This window comes from Oncorhynchus tshawytscha, unplaced genomic scaffold (assembly GCF_018296145.1).
Source record: "Oncorhynchus tshawytscha isolate Ot180627B unplaced genomic scaffold, Otsh_v2.0 Un_contig_11396_pilon_pilon, whole genome shotgun sequence".
NCBI lineage: Eukaryota > Metazoa > Chordata > Actinopteri > Salmoniformes > Salmonidae > Oncorhynchus > Oncorhynchus tshawytscha.
The window spans coordinates 2,287-21,290 of record NW_024607287.1 but is presented as its reverse complement, the minus strand read 5'-3'; the positions used below and the strand labels follow the sequence as shown (position 1 = coordinate 21,290).

Genomic DNA, 19,004 nt, shown 5'->3' with positions numbered 1-19,004 from the left:
ATTGATAAATGTCTGTTGTTGTGACACAGAAAACAACATGTAACACATACAGTAGCCTACAGTGCACACAACTTTCTCCATTCATTCATTCATTCTCTCTCTCTCTCTCTCTCTCTCTCTCTCATGTTGATTGTTGGATACAGTACTGAATTGTTAAGTGATGATTCCACCTAGTGGTTAAAGTGAGAGATGAACTCATCATAGAGGTAAAATTGTGTTATATCAGACTTGTCTATGGGCTTTTTCAATATTCATCTTTCCTTAACAAAACACATTGGATAATACAATCCTGAGGGAGGGACCTTCTCCTTTAATAGGGTTGAGTGTGTGTTACCTGAGTGCTGGTCTCCTGGTACAATATTAGGAGCAGTGTCTGCTGTCTCTTTTCTCTTGGTGTCACACCCTGATCTTTTCATATGTCTTTGTGCTTGTCTCCACCCCCTCCAGGTGTCGCCCATCTTCCCCATTATCCCCTGTGTATTTATACCTGTGTTTTCTGTTTTTTTTTGCCAGTTCCTCTTATTTGTAGGAGTCAACCAGCGTGTTGTGTTCTCAGCTCCTGCTCTCCCCCAGTCTCTCCTTTCTTGTCCTCCCGGTTTTGACCCTTGCCTGTCCTGACTCTGAGCCCGCCTGCCTGGCCACTCTGCCTGTCCTGACTCTGAGCCCGCCTGCCTGGCCACTCTGCTTGCCCCTGACTCCTCTGGATCACCGACCTTTGCCTAACCTGAGCCTGCCTGCCATCCTGTAGCTTTGCCTCCATACTCTGGATTATCGACCCCATCCTGCCTTGACCTGTCTTTGCCTGCCCCTGTTGCTAAAATAAACATTGTTACTTCGACAGTCTGCATCTGGGTCTTTCCTTGGTTCTGTTACTTTGTGCTGGTCTCACTGTCTCTCAGGGTGTCTGCACTGACGTATATATCCACAATCCTCTCTTCCATCTCACCTCTGTCAAACTTGACCTTCTTGTTCATATCTGGCTCAGCATAGATGACCTTTGACAACTTTAACAATGTCTGAGTCTTTTTTTCTATGTAGGTCTACTATACATTAAGTCTCTGCTTCTGGAATGTGCTCCTGAGTGGTGCTGCGGTCTAGGGCACTGCATGTAAGTGCTAGAGGTGTCCCTACTGACCCTGGTTCAATTCCAGGCTGTATCACAACTCTCTGTGATTGGGAGTCCCATAGGGTGGTGCACAATTGTCCCAGTGTTGTCCCGGTTAGGATTTGGCTGGGGTAGGCTGTCATTGTAAATAAGAATTTGTTCTTAATTGACTGGCCTATAAAACTGAATTCTGTTTACATTAAGTCTCTGCTTCTAGTGATATATCTGTCTCTGAGTCATCTGTGTTTCTCTGTCTGTTTGACTGCTGTGGGTGTTAACTCTAGGGAAGTAATAACAAAAGGACATGGGTATGCTAATATAAATGCTAATAGAACAAGTTTGCATTTGTGTAAGTACTTGTGTGTGTGTGTGTGTGAGAGATTGTTATAGTGGTTGTTGTGAAACTATTTTCTGCAGCACAATATAAATCATTCCATGTCTCACCATGGTCGTCTTGTCCAGAGTATATCTCAACACAGTCCTCCTGTCCAGGGAATGGGACTTGCTATTTGTGATGATGGACAGGACACAATCATACCAGGAATATTTAGATCATAGTGGGGAAATGGCCGCAGCCCTCTTCTCTTTAATGAACCTGATTGGTTGAGGAGTTTTTGAGTGACAGCTGGTTGAACCACTGAAAATATCCACTTCACTTCCCTCTTTTGGGGCCCATGTAGGGGAACAACATCAAATATGAGCATTTGATAATGTACTTATATGTAACTTGACAACAAAGACTGACTGTCAAAGATTATTAAGTAACATCCTTAGATATCTTGACATCTCTACAGTCAACTATACAATGTATGCAATGAGTGAATGGTACTGTTGAGAATGTTTCCACCAGGTCTAAATTGGGGCATGTAATTATGTAATTATCTGTAGTTAGTAAGAAGAATATATTTGAAATGGATTGATGAAGTGCACGCGATGCAGAGTGTGAACAAAGTCAAATGTACTAACTTCATGTTGACTCTGTGTCAAACATATCTTCTGGAACACAAGAATCTACAAACAGGAAATAAGTCAGCCTTTTATTATTAGTATGATACTACAAACATGTTTGCATGCATATATGAGTGGGTGAGGGTTTGAGAGGAGAGAGAGAGAGAGAGAGAGAGAGAGAGAGAGAATGGAGGAGGAAATTGTGTGCACTGTTTTCTACTGTATGTGTTGCAGTATGTTGTCATGGGGATGTTACAACGCTTTCTCACAAATCCAGTTGAGTTTGCTGTCACATGACAAGTCGTTCCATGCCTTTAGAGGAAGCTGGTCATTACGTATCTCAGCACAGTCCTCGTTCTGAGTAGGACCTGCATTATCAGGCTGTTTGTCATACCAGTACCTACAGGGTTTAAACAGTCAGATATCATGGTTAATACCAGTACCTACAGGGTTAAAAACAGTCAGATATCATGGTTAATACCAGTACCTACAGGGTTAACAACAGTCAGATATCATGGTTAATACCAGTACCTACAGGGTTAAAAACAGTCAGATATCATGGTTAATACCAGTACCTACAGGGTTAAAACAGTCAGATATCATGGTTAATACCAGTACCTACAGGGTTAACAACAGTCAGATATCATGGTTAATATCAGTACCTACAGGGTTACAAACAGTCAGATATCATGGTTAATACCAGTACCTACAGGGTTAAAAACAGTCAGATATCATGGTTAATACCAGTACCTACAGGGTTAACAACAGTCAGATATCATGGTTAATACCAGTACCTACAGGGTTAAAAGCAGTCATATATCATGTTAATGTCAGTACCTACAGGGTTAACAACAGTCAGATATCATGGTTAAAACCAGTACCTACAGGGTTAAAAACAGTCATATATAATGTTAATACCAGTACCTACAGGGTTAACAACAGTCAGATATCATGGTTAATACCAGTACCTACAGGGTTAAAAACAGTCAGATATCATGGTTAATATCAGTACCTACGGGGTTAACAACAGTCAGATATCATGGTTAATACCAGTACCTACAGGGTTAAAAACAGTCAGATATCATGGTTAATACCAGTACCTACAGGGTTAAAAACAGTCAGATATCATGGTTAATACCAGTACCTACAGGGTTAAAAACAGTCAGATATCATGGTTAATACCAGTACCTACAGGGTTAAAAACAGTCAGATATCATGGTTAATACCAGTACCTACAAAGTTAAAAACAGTCAGATATCATGGTTAATACCAGTACCTACAGGGTTAAAAACAGTCAGATATCATGGTTAATACCAGTACCTACAGGGTTAAAAACAGTCAGATATCATGGTTAATACCAGTACCTACAGGGTTAAAAACAGTCAGATATCATGGTTAATACCAGTACCTACAGTCATGGTTAATACCAGTACCTACAGGGTTAAAAACAGTCAGATATCATGGTTAATACCAGTACCTACAGGGTTAAAAACAGTCAGATATCATGGTTAATACCAGTACCTACAGGGTTAAAAACAGTCAGATATCATGGTTAATACCAGTACCTACAGGGTTAAAAACAGTCAGATATCATGGTTAATACCAGTACCTACAGGGTTAAAAACAGTCAGATATCATGGTTAATACCAGTACCTACAGGGTTAAAAACAGTCAGATATCATGGTTAATACCAGTACCTACAGGGTTAAAAACAGTCAGATATCATGGTTAATACCAGTACCTACAGGGTTAAAAACAGTCAGATATCATGGTTAATACCAGTACCTACAGGGTTAAAAACAGTCAGATATCATGGTTAATACCAGTACCTACAGGGTTAAAAACAGTCAGATATCATGGTTAATACCAGTACCTACAGGGTTAAAAACAGTCAGATATCATGGTTAATACCAGTACCTACAGGGTTAAAACAGTCAGATATCATGGTTAATACCAGTACCTACAGGGTTAAAAACAGTCAGATATCATGGTTAATACCAGTACCTAATACCACACCTACAGGTTAAAAACAGTCAGATATCATGGTTAATACCAGTACCTACAGGGTTAAAAACAGTCAGATATCATGGTTAATACCAGTACCTACAGGGTTAAAAACAGTCAGATATCATGGTTAATACCAGTACCTACAGGGTTAAAAACAGTCAGATATCATGGTTAATACCAGTACCTACAGGGTTAAAAACAGTCAGATATCATGGTTAATACCAGTACCTATTAAAAACAGTGGTTAATACCAGTACCTACAGGGTTAAAAACAGTCAGATATCATGGTTAATACCAGTACCTACAGGGTTAAAAACAGTCAGATATCATGGTTAATACCAGTACCTACAGGGTTAAAAACAGTCAGATATCATGGTTAATACCAGTACCTACAGGGTTAAAAACAGTCAGATATCATGGTTAATACCAGTACCTACAGGGTTAAAAACAGTCAGATATCATGGTTAATACCAGTACCTACAGGGTTAAAAACAGTCAGATATCATGGTTAATACCAGTACCTACAGGGTTAAAAACAGTCAGATATCATGGTTAATACCAGTACCTACAGGGTTAAAAACAGTCAGATATCATGGTTAATACCAGTACCTACAGGGTTAAAAACAGTCAGATATCATGGTTAATACCAGTACCTACAGGGTTAAAAACAGTCAGATATCATGGTTAATACCAGTACCTACAGGGTTAAAAACAGTCAGATATCATGGTTAATACCAGTACCTACAGGGTTAACAACAGTCAGATATCATGGTTAATACCAGTACCTACAGGGTTAAAAACAGTCAGATATCATGGTTAATACCAGTACCTACAGGGTTAAAAACAGTCAGATATCATGGTTAATACCAGTACCTACAGGGTTAAAAACAGTCAGATATCATGGTTAATACCAGTACCTACAGGGTTAAAACAGTCAGATATCATGGTTAATACCAGTACCTACAGGGTTAATAACAGTCAGATATCATGGTTAATACCAGTACCTACAGGGTTAAAAACAGTCAGATATCATGGTTAATACCAGTACCTACAGGGTTAAAAACAGTCAGATATCATGGTTAATACCAGTACCTACAGGGTTAAAAACAGTCAGATATCATGGTTAATACCAGTACCTACAGGGTTAAAAACAGTCAGATATCATGGTTAATACCAGTACCTACAGGGTTAATAACAGTCAGATATCATGGTTAATACCAGTACCTACATGGTTAAAAACAGCCAGACATAACTTAGAACATCGCAAATCTTTTTTTGTGTGTGTGTGAATTTTACCCCTTTTTCTCCCCAATTTCATGGTATCCAATTGTTTTTAGTAGCTACTATCTTGTCTCATTGCTACACCTCCCATACGGGCTCGGGAGAGATGAAGGTTGAAAGTCATGCGTCCTCTGATACACAACCCAACCAAGCCAGTGCGCATCCAACCCGGAAGCCAGCTGCACCAATGTGTCGGAGGAAACACCGTGCACCTGGCAACCTTGGTTAGCGTGCACTGTGCGCACTGCACTGTCCTTGAGACAAGGACATCCCTACCGACCAAGCCCTCCCGGTCCCGGCCGGTTACAACAGAGCCTGGGCTCGAACCCAGAGTCTCTGATGGCACATGACTTTCACCCGGGAGGCCAGAACATCGCAATTCTAAATAATATACAGACATGTTTCATATTTAACTTTGTTGCCTGCCATCAATGACAATTACCTCTATAGAAAAAGGTTGAATGTCTTATTGATAGATTAGTTATCATCTCTCACCCTGTGGTCAGTGGGGTGCCGTCCTACCATTTCCAGGTCCCCTCCTTAACAGAGTCAGTCAGACCAATCCAGACTGCCTTCTTGAGGTTGAAGAGAAACTCCTGTTGAGAAAGATGAATATATAGTTATGTTTGATCATTTCTACCCATCTCTTTCTTTCTCACTCTCACCTGTTCCTTATTGCTGTTTATGATCACCAGGTCTGCTCCTCTCTCCAGACAGTCCTTTCTGCTCTTCTCCCAGGTTTTCTCAGTCATCTCAGAGAGGAAGTACCAACTGGATTCAAATTTCTGCCAGCCTTCAGGACAGCTTTGTTCTACAAGAATATAACATGAATTTCCTTCAACTTATTACCCTGGATACTTAATGAAAGAATACAGACACACTATACAGTTTGTTGGATGAATGATAATTTGTTACTGTAGGTTTACTCACTGCAATTGGTAAGCCTCCCGCTAAGAAAATCTCTCTCAGTCTGTAGTTGGTCTCTTTCTTTAGTCAGGTTGTTGTAACTGGTCTGTAACTGGTCTCTCTCTCTAGTCAGGTTGTTGTTACTGGTCTGTAGCTGGTCTCTCTCTTTAGTCAGGTTGTTGTAACTGTTCTGTAGCTGGTCTCTCTCTTTAGTCAGGTTGTTGTAACTGTTCTGTAGCTGGTCTCTCTCTTTAGTCAGGTAGTTGTAACTGTTCTGTAGCTTGTCTCTCTCTGCAGATGAGTTCTTTGAGACGTTGCGGTCTGCAACAACAATAAAGACAAAGTTGCTTACTAAAATAGATCATATCAGCATGTATCCTTTGCCAAGATAATCTATCCACCTAACAGGTGTGGCATATCAAGAAGCTGATTAAACAGCGTGATCATTACACAGGTGAACCTTGTGCAGCAGAGAATAAAAGGCCTCTTTAAAATGTGTAGTTTTGGCACAGATGTCTCAAGTTTTGAGGGAACGTGCATCTGGCATGCTAACTGCAGGAATGTTCACCAGAGCTGTTGCCAGATAAATTAATGTTAATTTCTCTAACATAAGCTGACTCCAATGTTGTTTTAGAGAATTTGGCAGTACGTCCAACTGGCGTCACAACCACAGACCACGTATAACCACGCAAGCCCCTGACCTCCACATCCGGGCTTCTTCACCTGTTGGATCATCTGAGGGAGGGTGCTGACGAGTATTTCTGTCTGTAATAAAGCACTTTTGTGGGGAAAAACTCATTCTGATTGGCTGGGCCTGGTTCCCCAGTAGTTGGAATCTGGCTGCCAAGTGGGTGGACCTATGCCCTCCAAGGCCCACCCACGGCTGAACCTCTGCCAGTCATGTGACATCCATAGATTAGGGCCAAATGAATTTATTTCCATTGACTGACATGAACTGTAACTCAGTGAAATCTTTAAAATGTTTGCATGTTGTGTTTATATTGCTGTTTAGTATAGATATACTATAGACTTACATTGGACAGACAGGCCTATGATCCCAGCCAGTAGGAGAACATACAGCAGCCCCAGACACACTGCAGCAACTCCAGAGATTCTCTTCCACCACTGAAAATGTACTGAATCACAAACGATTAAAGATCTTTGGTAATGTTATTTACTGTATCATCGAGTATCGGGACAAATAAATCTGTAGTACTACAGTATAATCTCACCTGTTATATGTATTGTGTGTGTCATTTATTTGCGTTTGTGTGTGTGTGTGTGTGTGTGTTACCTGAGTGCTGGTCTCCTGGTCCATTATTAGGAGCAGTGTCTGCTGTCTCTCCTCTCTTGGTGCTGGTCTCACCGTCTCTCAGGGTGTCTGCACTGACGTAGATATCCACAATCCTCTCCTTCATCTCACCTCTGTTAAACTTGACCTTCTTGTTCATATCTGGTTCAGCATTGATGGCCTCAGACATCTCCAATAACTTACTGTGTTTTCTGTCTGTATTAGGGTTCTGGTACTATCGTTGCCCTTCTATCTGTGTCTTTTTCTGTCTCTTCTCTGAGTCTGTGACTAACTGCTTATGATGTCATCCTCAGAATAAAATGGAAATGTAGAAAGAGGAAGATAATAAAAGTGTAACATGGTGGTTGATGTTGGGACCATTTCTGCACCAGTTGAACTTTATAGCTGATTCCTGAGAACAGTGGACTTACTTATCAGGAGAAACTGTATAACCTCATGTTGTGTCTAATGTCCTGACCTCATGTTGTGTCTACTGTCCTCACCTCATGTTGTGATTACTATACTGACCTCATGTTGTGTCTACTGTCCTGACCTCATGTTGTATCTACTATACTGACCTCATGTTGTGTCTAATGTACTGACCTCATGTTGTGTCTACTGTCCTGACCTCATGTTGTATCTACTATACTGACCTCATGTTGTGTCTAATGTACTGACCTCATGTTGTGTCTACTATACTGACCTCATGTTGTGTCTACTGTCCTGACCTCATGTTGTATCTACTATACTGACCTCATGTTGTGTCTAATGTTCGGACCAAATGTTGTGTCTACTGTCCTGACCTCGTGTCTACTGTCCTGACCTCATGTTGCATCTAATGTTCGGACCTCATGTTGCGTCTAATGTTCGGACCTCATGTTGCGTCTAATGTCCGGACCTCATGTTGTGTCTACTGTCCTGACCTCATGTTGTGTCTACTGTCCTGACCTCATGTTGTGTCTACTGTCCTGACCTCATGTTGTGTCTAATGTTCGGACCTCATGTTGTGTCTACTGTCCTGACCTCATGTTGTGTCTACTGTCCTGACCTCATGTTGTGTCTACTGTCCTGACCTCATGTTGTGTCTAATGTTCAGACCTCATGTTGCGTCTAATGTTCGGACCTCATGTTGTGTCTACTGTCCTGACCTCATGTTGTGTCTACTGTCTTGACCTCATGTTGCGTCTAATGTTCGGACCTCATGTTGCGTCTAATGTACGGACCTCATGTTGTGTCTAATGTTCGGACCTCATGTTGTGTCTACTGTCCTGACCTCATGTTGTGTCTACTGTCCTGACCTCATGTTGTGTCTACTGTCCTGACCTCATGTTCTAATGTTCGACCTCATGTTGTGTCTAATGTCCTGACCTCATGTTGTGTCTACTGTCCTGACCTCATGTTGTGTCTACTCATGTTGTTGTCTAATGTTCTGACCTCATGTTGTGTCTAATGTACTAATGTTGTGTCTAATGTTCGGACCTCATGTTGTGTCTAATGTCCTGACCTCATGTTGTGTCTACTGTCCTGACCTCATGTTGTGTCTAATGTTCGACCTCATGTTGTGTCTAATGTTCGGACCTCATGTTGTGTCTAATGTACGGACCTCATGTTGCGTCTAATGTTCGGACCTCATGTTGTGTCTAATGTCCTGACCTCATGTTGTGTCTAATGTTCTGACCTCATGTTGTGTCTAATGTTCGGACCCCATGTTGTCCAATGTTCTGGGGGGTTTGGGGTGCTACTGCAGTGTGTTTTCATTGTTGATTGAAAACATATTTAACAATGAGTCTGTTGTACTGACTCCATGTTGTATCTGATTATGTGTGAAACATACAGTAACTACTGGGACACCAAAGTTACAATCAGGAAATAAGTAGGAAACATTTTCATATGCAAATACAAACCATGTAATGTGTGTGTGTGTGTGTCCATCTCCAGGTCTCCTCTTCATCTATGTCAGTCAGGCCAATCCAGGCTCTCTTGTTGAGGTTGAAGAGAAATGTATGTTGTTGAGAAAGATGTAGTTAACTACAAATGGTCTGTATGTGTAAAATAAAATACACTACTGACTAAGGAATGTTAGTCCAGACCCCCATCCTCATCCCCCTCTGTCTCTGACACCTGTTCCTGTTCTCTGTTAATGACAACCAGAGGCCTCATCAACCGCAGACAGACACAAATCTGTTAGTAAACCATGTGTAGCGTCATTTCCACGCAAAGTCTGAGATTTATATTATTGCTTGCTTGAATTTACACACAGACATGACCATTTATAGGAACAGTGAGTGCCAAGTGGTGGAATAAGGGAACTGCTTGTCAAGGATGGGGACAATATATGTTGAAATGGTGTGAGTAGTAATGTAGTTCTATTTCCATTGGGAATTAATGCAATAGATCTTGACAGACTAAATATAATTTCACCACATCAGTGCATTTGTTACGATAATAATCAATATAAAGTAGGGTAATATGTTCAATTAGAGACACATGTTATTAAAGTGAAACCATTGTAGAAATACTCTAAGACTGAGATAATGGAAATGGAATTAGAGATGCCTGATGTTGCTCTGTTAGAAGGTTTGTCACACACTGCATTTAGCAGAGCTCGTTTTGAGACTTTTTTTTACACAAAGTACAGATTGGCTCATCATATATCATTTCCCAAAACCAATCGTATTGGATCTTTTCAAGGATTTTAAGACCTACCTAAGAAAGGCAAAAACATGTCAGTCCGGTGAACATCAAGTGCCATCCAGCGTCAGGTTTTTGGCAACCGGCACTTTTCAGCGGGAGGCCGGGAGCTTGCCGATCGGCATCTGACATCCTTGTATGAGCCATTGTTTGGATTTAGCTAAATAAACTGTAACATACAATATCCATAAGTCATCGTGCAACAGGTTTAAATCAAGAGGGGTTTCTTTGCCATCAATGGATTTCCAATTACAAATGGATCAGTAGACAGCACCCACATGACCATCCCAAAACCAGTTCAACTATGTGAACAGAAAAGGCTTCCACTCTTAACCTTCTTGATGCACCCATCCCGTTACCGGGATAATTTTCATCAACATCCGCTGAATTGCAGATTGCCAAATTCAAATGAAATTACTAAAAATATTACATTTTCATGAAATCACAAGGGCAATATAGCAAAACACAGCTTAGCTTGTTGTTCATCCACATGGCATGTCAGATATCAAAAAAGCTTTTCGGCGAAAGCATACAAAGTGTTTATGTAAGGACATCTCTCTCAGTAGACAAAACATTACAAACAGCTAGCAGCCAAGTCGATTGGTCACGAAAGTCAGAAAAGCAATAAAATGAATCGCTTACCTTTGATGATCTTTGGATCTTTGCACTCACGAGACTCCCAGTTACACAATAAATGTTCCTTTTGTTCCATAAAGATTATTTTTATATCCAAAATACCTCCATTTGGTTGGCGCATTATGTTCAGAAATCCACAGGCTCGAGCGGTCACGACCGGGCAGACGAAAATTCCAAATAGTATCTGTAAAGTTCGTAGAAACATGTCAAACGTTTTTTATAATCAATCCTCAGGTTGTTTTTACACTATATAATCGATAATATTTCAGCCAGACTGTACCTTCTTCAATAGGAGAGAGAGAGAAAATGTCTGCTCCAAGCTGTTGCGAATGCAAAACGCTGCTGGCACCCAGGCATACAATGACACGATGTGATCTTTCTCGCTCATTTTTTCTGAATAAAAGCCTGAAACTATGTCTAAAGACTGTTCACAACACGTGAAAGCCATAGGAAAAGGGATCTGGTTGATATCCCTTTAAATGGAGCGAAGACAGGCAATGGAACAGAGAGCTTTCAGGAAAAACAGCACTTCCGGGTTGGATTTTCCTCAGGTTTTTGCCTGCAATATCAGTTCTATTGTACTCACAGACAATATTTTGACAGTTTTGGAAACTTTAGAGTGTTTTCTATCCTAATCTGACAATTATATGCATATTCTAGATTCTGGGCCTAAGAAATAGGCAGTTTCATTTGGGTACGTTTTTCATCCAACCATCAAAATACTGCCCCCTACAACAGGTTTAATGTGCAGGTGATAGGTTAAATAACAACAACAAAAAACGCTGCTGAATGTGCTGGCAGGTTGGAACGCACACTCGTTCATTCTGTTCATGGTGGCGTATACACCTACAGTAGGGAGCTGTTGAGGATGGATGCCTTATTGGTGAATGTTGCCTACTCATTTCAAGTAAATTTGCCTTTGCTAAAGCAACTTGAATTGTCCTAATGGACCTCTCTTTGTAGCTATGTTTTTATTTTTACTGGTCAAACCACAACTGAGTGAGACAAATAAAACCTTTTGGTTGACCTCAATATCTGACACTAGCACCTGTATTGCAGTCTGGATTATTATCATTCTTAGCTTCTTTTGGTTGTGCCTTTGTAGGCTATTTCATGACATTGTATATCCTGGCGTTGTATATTCCCATAGGCTTTAAAGGGTTTATTTTGACCATACATACAGTGGGGCAACACATTTTTTTTGTCAACCACCAATTGTGCAAGTTCTCCCACTTAAAAAGATGATCGAGGCCTGTAATTTTCATCATAGGTACACTTCAACTATGACAGACAAAATGTGAAGAAAAAAATCCAGAAAATCACATTGTAGGATTTTTAATGAATTTATTTGCAAATTATGGTGGAAAATAAGTATTTGGTCAATAACAAAAGTTTATCTCAATACTTATATCTCAATATACCCTTTGTTGGCAATGACAGAGGTCAAACGTTTTCTGTAAGTCTTCGCAAGGTTTTCACACACTGTTGCTGGTATTATGACCTGTGCTTCCTCCAAAATTACAACCCAACCAAGCCGAACTGCTTCTTGACACAACGCCCACTTAACCCGGAGGCCAGCCGTACCAATATTTGTCTGAGGAAACACCATACACCTGGTGACTGTGTCAGCGTGCACTGCGCCCGGCCCGCCACAGGAGTTGCTAGAGCGCGACGGGACAAGGATCTACCGTCCATACCCTCCCCTATCCCGGATGACGCTGGGCCAATTGGGTTTCCTGGTCGCGGGTGGCTGAGACAGAGCCTGGATTCAAACCTAGAATCTCTAGTGTCACAGCTAGCACTGTGATGCAGTGCTTTAGACCACTGTGCCACTCGGGAGACCGTAGCTGGCCTTTCTGCACATGTGTTGAGGTGCTGGTCTCACCGTCTCTCAGCGTGTCTGAACTGATGTATCCACAATCCTCTCCTCCATCTCACCTCTGTCAAACCTTATTAGTCATATCTCGCTTGGTATAGATGGACTCAAACTCAGTCCTGGGGCCCCCCTGTGTGCACGTATTAGTTTTTGCCCTAGCACGAAACAGCTGATTCAAATAACAGGACCGAGTTTGGGAACCCTGCCTTAAAGTACACAAGACAATTTCACTGGTTCAGGAGAGTATCTCTGCCCAGTGTCTGAGTCTGAAGCTGACTGCTTTTGACCCTGTTGTAGGTGGTGGGGGTTATCCACAGAGCACAGGAAGTATCAAATATCAAAAGAGGTGATGGAACCAGGACAAAAGTAGTTCACCATACAGGGAATATGGTGCCATTTGAGAAGTGCCCTTAATGACATTATTCACATTCTATGTAGACCTTATGCACTGCATCTGTCCTAAAAACACAGACCACTTTTTGTCCATGAATATATGGTCACCACAAGTACCACAGGACATCTATACAGAAAAATGCTTAATTTTAAATGTCAAGAACATTATTTTATTTAATCATAAAACATGTATTATTAGTTAAAATTAGGAGAAGGTTATAGGGTAAAGGTACGGGTCAGTTTTAGGTGTTGTCTGTAATCTGCTTGTCAATGGGATATTGGTCAGAAAAGTCCCTCATGTTGGGTATAATACCTATTTTTATAAGTGTTTGTCTCCCCCTACTGGCTGTTTTCTAAAGCTCTGTTTCTTTCTTCTATTACTGTTACCTTGACCCATAGAGATAGATAGAGGACATCTTTGTATCAAGCTCCAGCTGAAATGTCATTCTCAGTTGTCTGATGAGAGATGTAAATAAGAGTGTGTACAGTGTCATTGTAGATCAGAGACCATAAGTCTCAGAGGTGTAAACCTAATAATCAACTGTTAATCATGTTTTATGTTTTTGTTCATTTAGAAGTTATTTCCAAGTTTATATCATGTTGAACAGTATGGAATTATTGTTCAACATTCATTAGGGGGGACTGATGGGTTCTACATTTGAAATATAACAAATCCTTGTTCATGGTACTGAGGGAGAGATTGGAATGCAGAACGTTTACGTTCCATCAGAACATGTTATTGTTTGACATCAGGTATCCTATGGAAAGGAGAAGGTCCACAGTCTGGTTTGAGTTACTGGGTTGTAATTTGAAATACTTGCTAAACCAGACGTTAATGGTTATCTGTAGGAGGAATGTATATGTTGGGGTCGATGGAGGTTGAATATGGACCAGGGGCTTGGAATGTTACTAAGGGAAAGACAATCACATGGTTGCAGTCACAGATAAGGGTGGAGAGCTGTGGATTAGTGAGGAATGGAGGATGAGGTCAGCTCAGGTCACAGTAAGGGAGAAGGAACAGTTTATTAGCCAAATCACTTAATTTCCTGCTTTGCAATAAAGATGTAATGTTTAGAGGGAAGGAGGAGACTCCACCTAAACTGAGGTAAACATGCTTGTGCTGTTGGGAACATGTATTTGTCTGTTGAGCTCTCTCACCAATGGGGTGAATAAACTTGGTTTGAGCTTTTCCTAGTTGCCTGTTAATGTTTACACTGTTTATTTAGTACCTAACAATTCAATAACCTGGTCATTGATGTGGTCATCCATCTCAACTAACTGTATGATTACCTTTCTAACTGACTCCTAATGGTAATATCTACTGTATAATTACCTTTCTAACTGACCCCTAATGGTAATATCTATTGTATGATTACCTTTCTAACTGACTCCTAATGGTAATATCTACTGTATGATTACCTTTCTAACTGTCTCCTAATGGTAATAACTACTGTATGATTCTAACTGTACTGACAAGTAGCTATGTAGTTGGTCTAATGGGCCTCTCCACCAGGTACCTCTCTGATATCTGTCTTCGGTCCAAAACAGTTGATAGAATGTATTCAGTGTCCAATCACCTTCAAGCAGGAAGTTATACTTTGCAAGGTTATACTGTTTGTGGCATCGTTCATATGGAAGTCATGTGATGGCTTGCACTCGATGGCCATAAAGTCATCAGTGTGAAGAGATATTGAGAAGTGTGTGTGGGAAATGTGAGTATTAATTATTTTCCTGATTCATAAGCATATAAATTTCTCTCTCTCTCTCTTTCTCTCTCACACCTGCTCCTCTCTGCTGTTTATGATCACCAGGTCTGCTCCTCTCTCCAGACAGTCCTGTCTGCTGCAAGCCCAGGTTTTCTTCTCAGTAGACAGGAAGTAACATCTGAATCCCAACAGCCTCCATCCTTCAGGACACCTCAACACGGTCCTCATCGTTGGGACTGCAATGTCCCTCTCTTCCACCAGTGTTCTAGTACCTACATACAACACACACATTGTCCACCATATTGGTTTTTAAATATTCTAATCTGGATTGCGTTCAAATAATATCTCCTTTCTCCGAAAGTGTTTGTTTGTCCAGTAATTCCAACAAATCCAACAAATCTAAAAGCATTGGGTTGGTGTAGGTATGGGCACTAGAGTGAATTCCCATGTACCAGTCATTTCCATTCAAATCCATGAAGGGAAGTGAACAGGTGCACACACCTGGAGAATTTAGACATTATTGTGACAAGTTTCCTTCAGGACAGGTTTTCCTGATTTTCAGACAACTGTTTAGCTCTGTTGGAGAAATCTTCTTCATGTCACACAACAAATTCTAACGCGATATTAAATTAACTGGTACATTACACCTCAATGAACTAGTTTGAGGAATGTGGTGGAAACTCCATCCAGCCATGTTTGCACCAATCCAATGCACACTTCTGGAGAAGGGTAGAGAATCAGAATTCAGCCAGTGTCTAAGTGTACACCACAAGTGCACACATCAGGAGAAAGATGGTTAGAGTAGATGAATGGAGTCCTAGTTACTCAGTAACATCTCTCTTCCTGTTGAGGGGGACGTGAATGTTGTTGTTAACCATACAGGTTTTCACAGCAACAGGAAGTACACAGTGGCCAGTTTAATAGGACAATATGAACATATAACTAACTTTCAGCAGTTAGTATACATCCTAAAATACACCTTAGGAGCCTCCATCATTTCAGAACATTTAACCTGGAACACATGTCATGTGTAGCATGTCATGTATCAGTTTCCACACATAAATCAATTTAATGATTCAAAACCTTTCCCTTGTGGAGCACCATCGTTTGGAAGACAAGATGTTTTCTATTTTTTTTTATAGTATTAGTAAAATGTTTGTTAGTTTATTTTAGGTTTGGAAGACTTGTGTTTGGGGCATTGGACATCGACCAACCTCATTATCTTAAGGTAAAAAGTGTATGTGGCAAGTGGAGTGATAAAAACCATTGGTTTAAACTTCCATGTGTGTGTCTCCATGACTACCGTGTACTTACCAGTGTTCTGAGATTCAAGTTGTTTATCTATGCTCCTGTCCACAGTGTCCTGTCCACAGTGTCCTGTCCACAGTGTCCTGTCCACATTAGCATGAATCTCCTCAGACTGCTCCATATAAAGGCTCATTCTAATTACTACCTTAAAATATACTTTGGTACTTTATGGATCTGCACACAGTATATTATGTTGTATATCCTGTTAATAAACAGCTGTTTTAGTTTAACAGTCTGTTGTGTCTGAGAACATACAGTGTTATAGATTTAGGGAGAACTTCACACCTTAACCGGTGGTTTGAGCAGACAGCAACCTCCAGGAAGAGACACAACAGCAGATAGACACCATGATGAGTGTGTGGATATGTAGCAGGCAGGTCCACTGGTGCTTGGTGTTGCTATTGGTAACCTACACGTTGTACCTTGTACTGTGAAGGTTGTGAGTCATTTTCACCTTTCCTTAGCGTTTGTGTTAGTGTGTGTGTGTTTCCTCTTAGAACTGTTCTGCCCTCTGTGTGTCCATGTAACACTGTTTTAAGTGTCCAATCACATTAAATCAGGAATCTTGTAGACCTTTTGAAAGAACATTGTTCCTTTATTTATTCATCTGTGACTTTGTTATTCTTAATACTAAAGTGATAAACATAGGTTAAACATAGGTAGCCTACTCAATCACTTTTTATAGCTACTGTTTTACAGGCCTCCTGGGCCATATACAGCGTTCCTCACTGAGTTCCTTGAATTCCTATCCTATTCCTAAATCCAAATTTTTCGTGACTTTAATATTCACATGGAAAAGTCCACAGACCCACTCCGGAGCCATCATCGACTCAGTGGGTTTTGTCCAACACGTTTCCGGGGCTACTCACTGCCACAGTCATACATACTCTGGACCTAGTTTTGTCCCGTGGAATACATTTTGTGGATCTTAAAGTTTTTCCTCATAATCCTGGACTATCGGACCACCATTTTATTACATTTGCAATCGCAACAAATGATCTGCTCAGACCCCAACCAAGGATCATCAAAAGCCGTGCTATAAATTCTCTGACATCCCAAAGATTCCTAGACTTCCAGACTCCCTTCGCCTACCAAAGGACGTAAGAGTACAACAATCTGTTAATCACCTAACTGAGGAACTCAATTTAACCTTGCGCAATACCCTAGATGCAGTCGCAACGCTAAAAACGAAAAACATTTGTCATAAGAAACTAGCTCCCTGGTATACAGAAAATACCCAAGCTCTGAAGCAAGCTTCCAGAAAACTGGAACAGAAATGGCTCTACACCAAACTGGAAGTCTTTCCGAATAGCTTTGAAAGACAGTACCATGCAGTATCGAAGAGTCCTCACTGCTGCTCCATCATCCTATTTTTCCAACTTAATTGAGGAAAATAAGAACAATCCAACATTTATTTTTGAAACTGTCGCAAAACTAACTAAAAAGCAGCATTCCCCAAGAGAGGATGGCTTTCACTTCAGCAGTGATAAATTCACATACTTCTTTGAGGAAAAGATCATGATCATGAGAAAGCAAATTACGGACTCCTCTTTAAATCTGCGTATTCCTCCAAAGCTCAGTTGTCCTGAGTCTGCACAACTCTGCCTGGACCTAGGATCAAGGGAGACACTCAAATGTTTTAGTACTATATCTCTTGACACATTGATGAAAATAATCATGGCCTCCAAACCTTCAAGCTGCATATTGGACCCTATTTGACCGAAACTACTGAAAGAGCTGCTTCCTGTGCTTGGCCCTCCTATGTTGAACATAATAAATGGCTCTCTATCCACCAGATGTGTATTAAACTCAGTAAAAAAGCCTCTCATGAAAAAGCCAAACCTTGCACCAGAATAACAGACTGTATTACAAATAAACAATCACTCACAAACAAACATGCGGGAACAGAGGGTTAAAAAATGAACAAGTAATTGGGGGATTGAAAGCAGGTGTGTAAGACAAAGACAAAACAAATGGAAAATGAAAAGTAGATCGGCGATGGCTAGAAGGCCGGTGACGTCGACCGCCGAACGCCGCGCAGACAAGGAGAGGGACGGAAGTCGTGACAGATGTTAACTTTCACTGCTAAGCGGATGACACACAGCTGTACATTTCGATGAAACATGGTGAAGCCCCAAAAGTGCCCTCCCTGGAAGCCTGTGTTTCAGACATAAGGAAGTGGATGGCGGTAAATGTTCTCCTTTTAAACTCGGACAAAACAGAGATGCAGGTTCTAGGTCCCAAGAAACAAAGAGATCTTCTGTTGGATCTGACAATTAATCTTGATGGTTGTACAGTTGTCTTAAATAAAACTGGGAAGGACCTCGGCGTTACTCTGGACCATGATCTCTCTTTTGACGAACAAATCAAGACTGTTTCAAGGATAGCTTTTTTCCATCTACGTAATATTGCCAAAAATCCAGTGCTATACTCTCTACACTGGCTTCCTGTTAAGGCTAGGGATGATTTCAAGGTTTTACTGCTAACCTACAAAGCATTACATGGGCTTCCTCTGGAGGCAGGGCTTTCTGGAGGCAGGGCTTTCTCCTTTAGAGCTCAATTTTTATGGAATGGTCTGCCTATCCATGTGAGAGATGCAGACTCGGTCTCAACCTGTAAGTCTTTATTGAAGACTCATCTCTTCAGTAGGTCCTATGATTGAGTGTAGTCTGGCCCAGGAGTGGGAAGGTGAAAGAAAAGGCACTGGAGCAACGAACCACCCTTGCTGTCTCTGCCTGGCTGGTTCCCCTCTTTCCACTGGGATTCTCTGCCTCAAACCCTATTACAGGGGCTGAGTCACTGGCTTACTGGTGCTCTTCGATGCCATCCCCAGGAGGGGTGCATCACTTGAGTGGG

General features: G+C 41.0%; 1 long non-coding RNA gene across 1 annotated transcript; it reads right to left on the bottom strand.

The window, feature by feature from the left end:
• Nucleotides 1-2,145: 2,145 nt before the first annotated feature.
• On the bottom strand, nt 2,146-6,364 carry LOC121842429. The gene is made up of 4 exons (XR_006081105.1): nt 6,272-6,364; nt 6,007-6,152; nt 5,837-5,937; nt 2,146-2,453 (listed from the first exon to the last, which is right to left on the bottom strand). It is a non-coding gene; the product is annotated as an uncharacterized LOC121842429 (long non-coding RNA).
• Nucleotides 6,365-19,004: the final 12,640 nt, after the last annotated feature.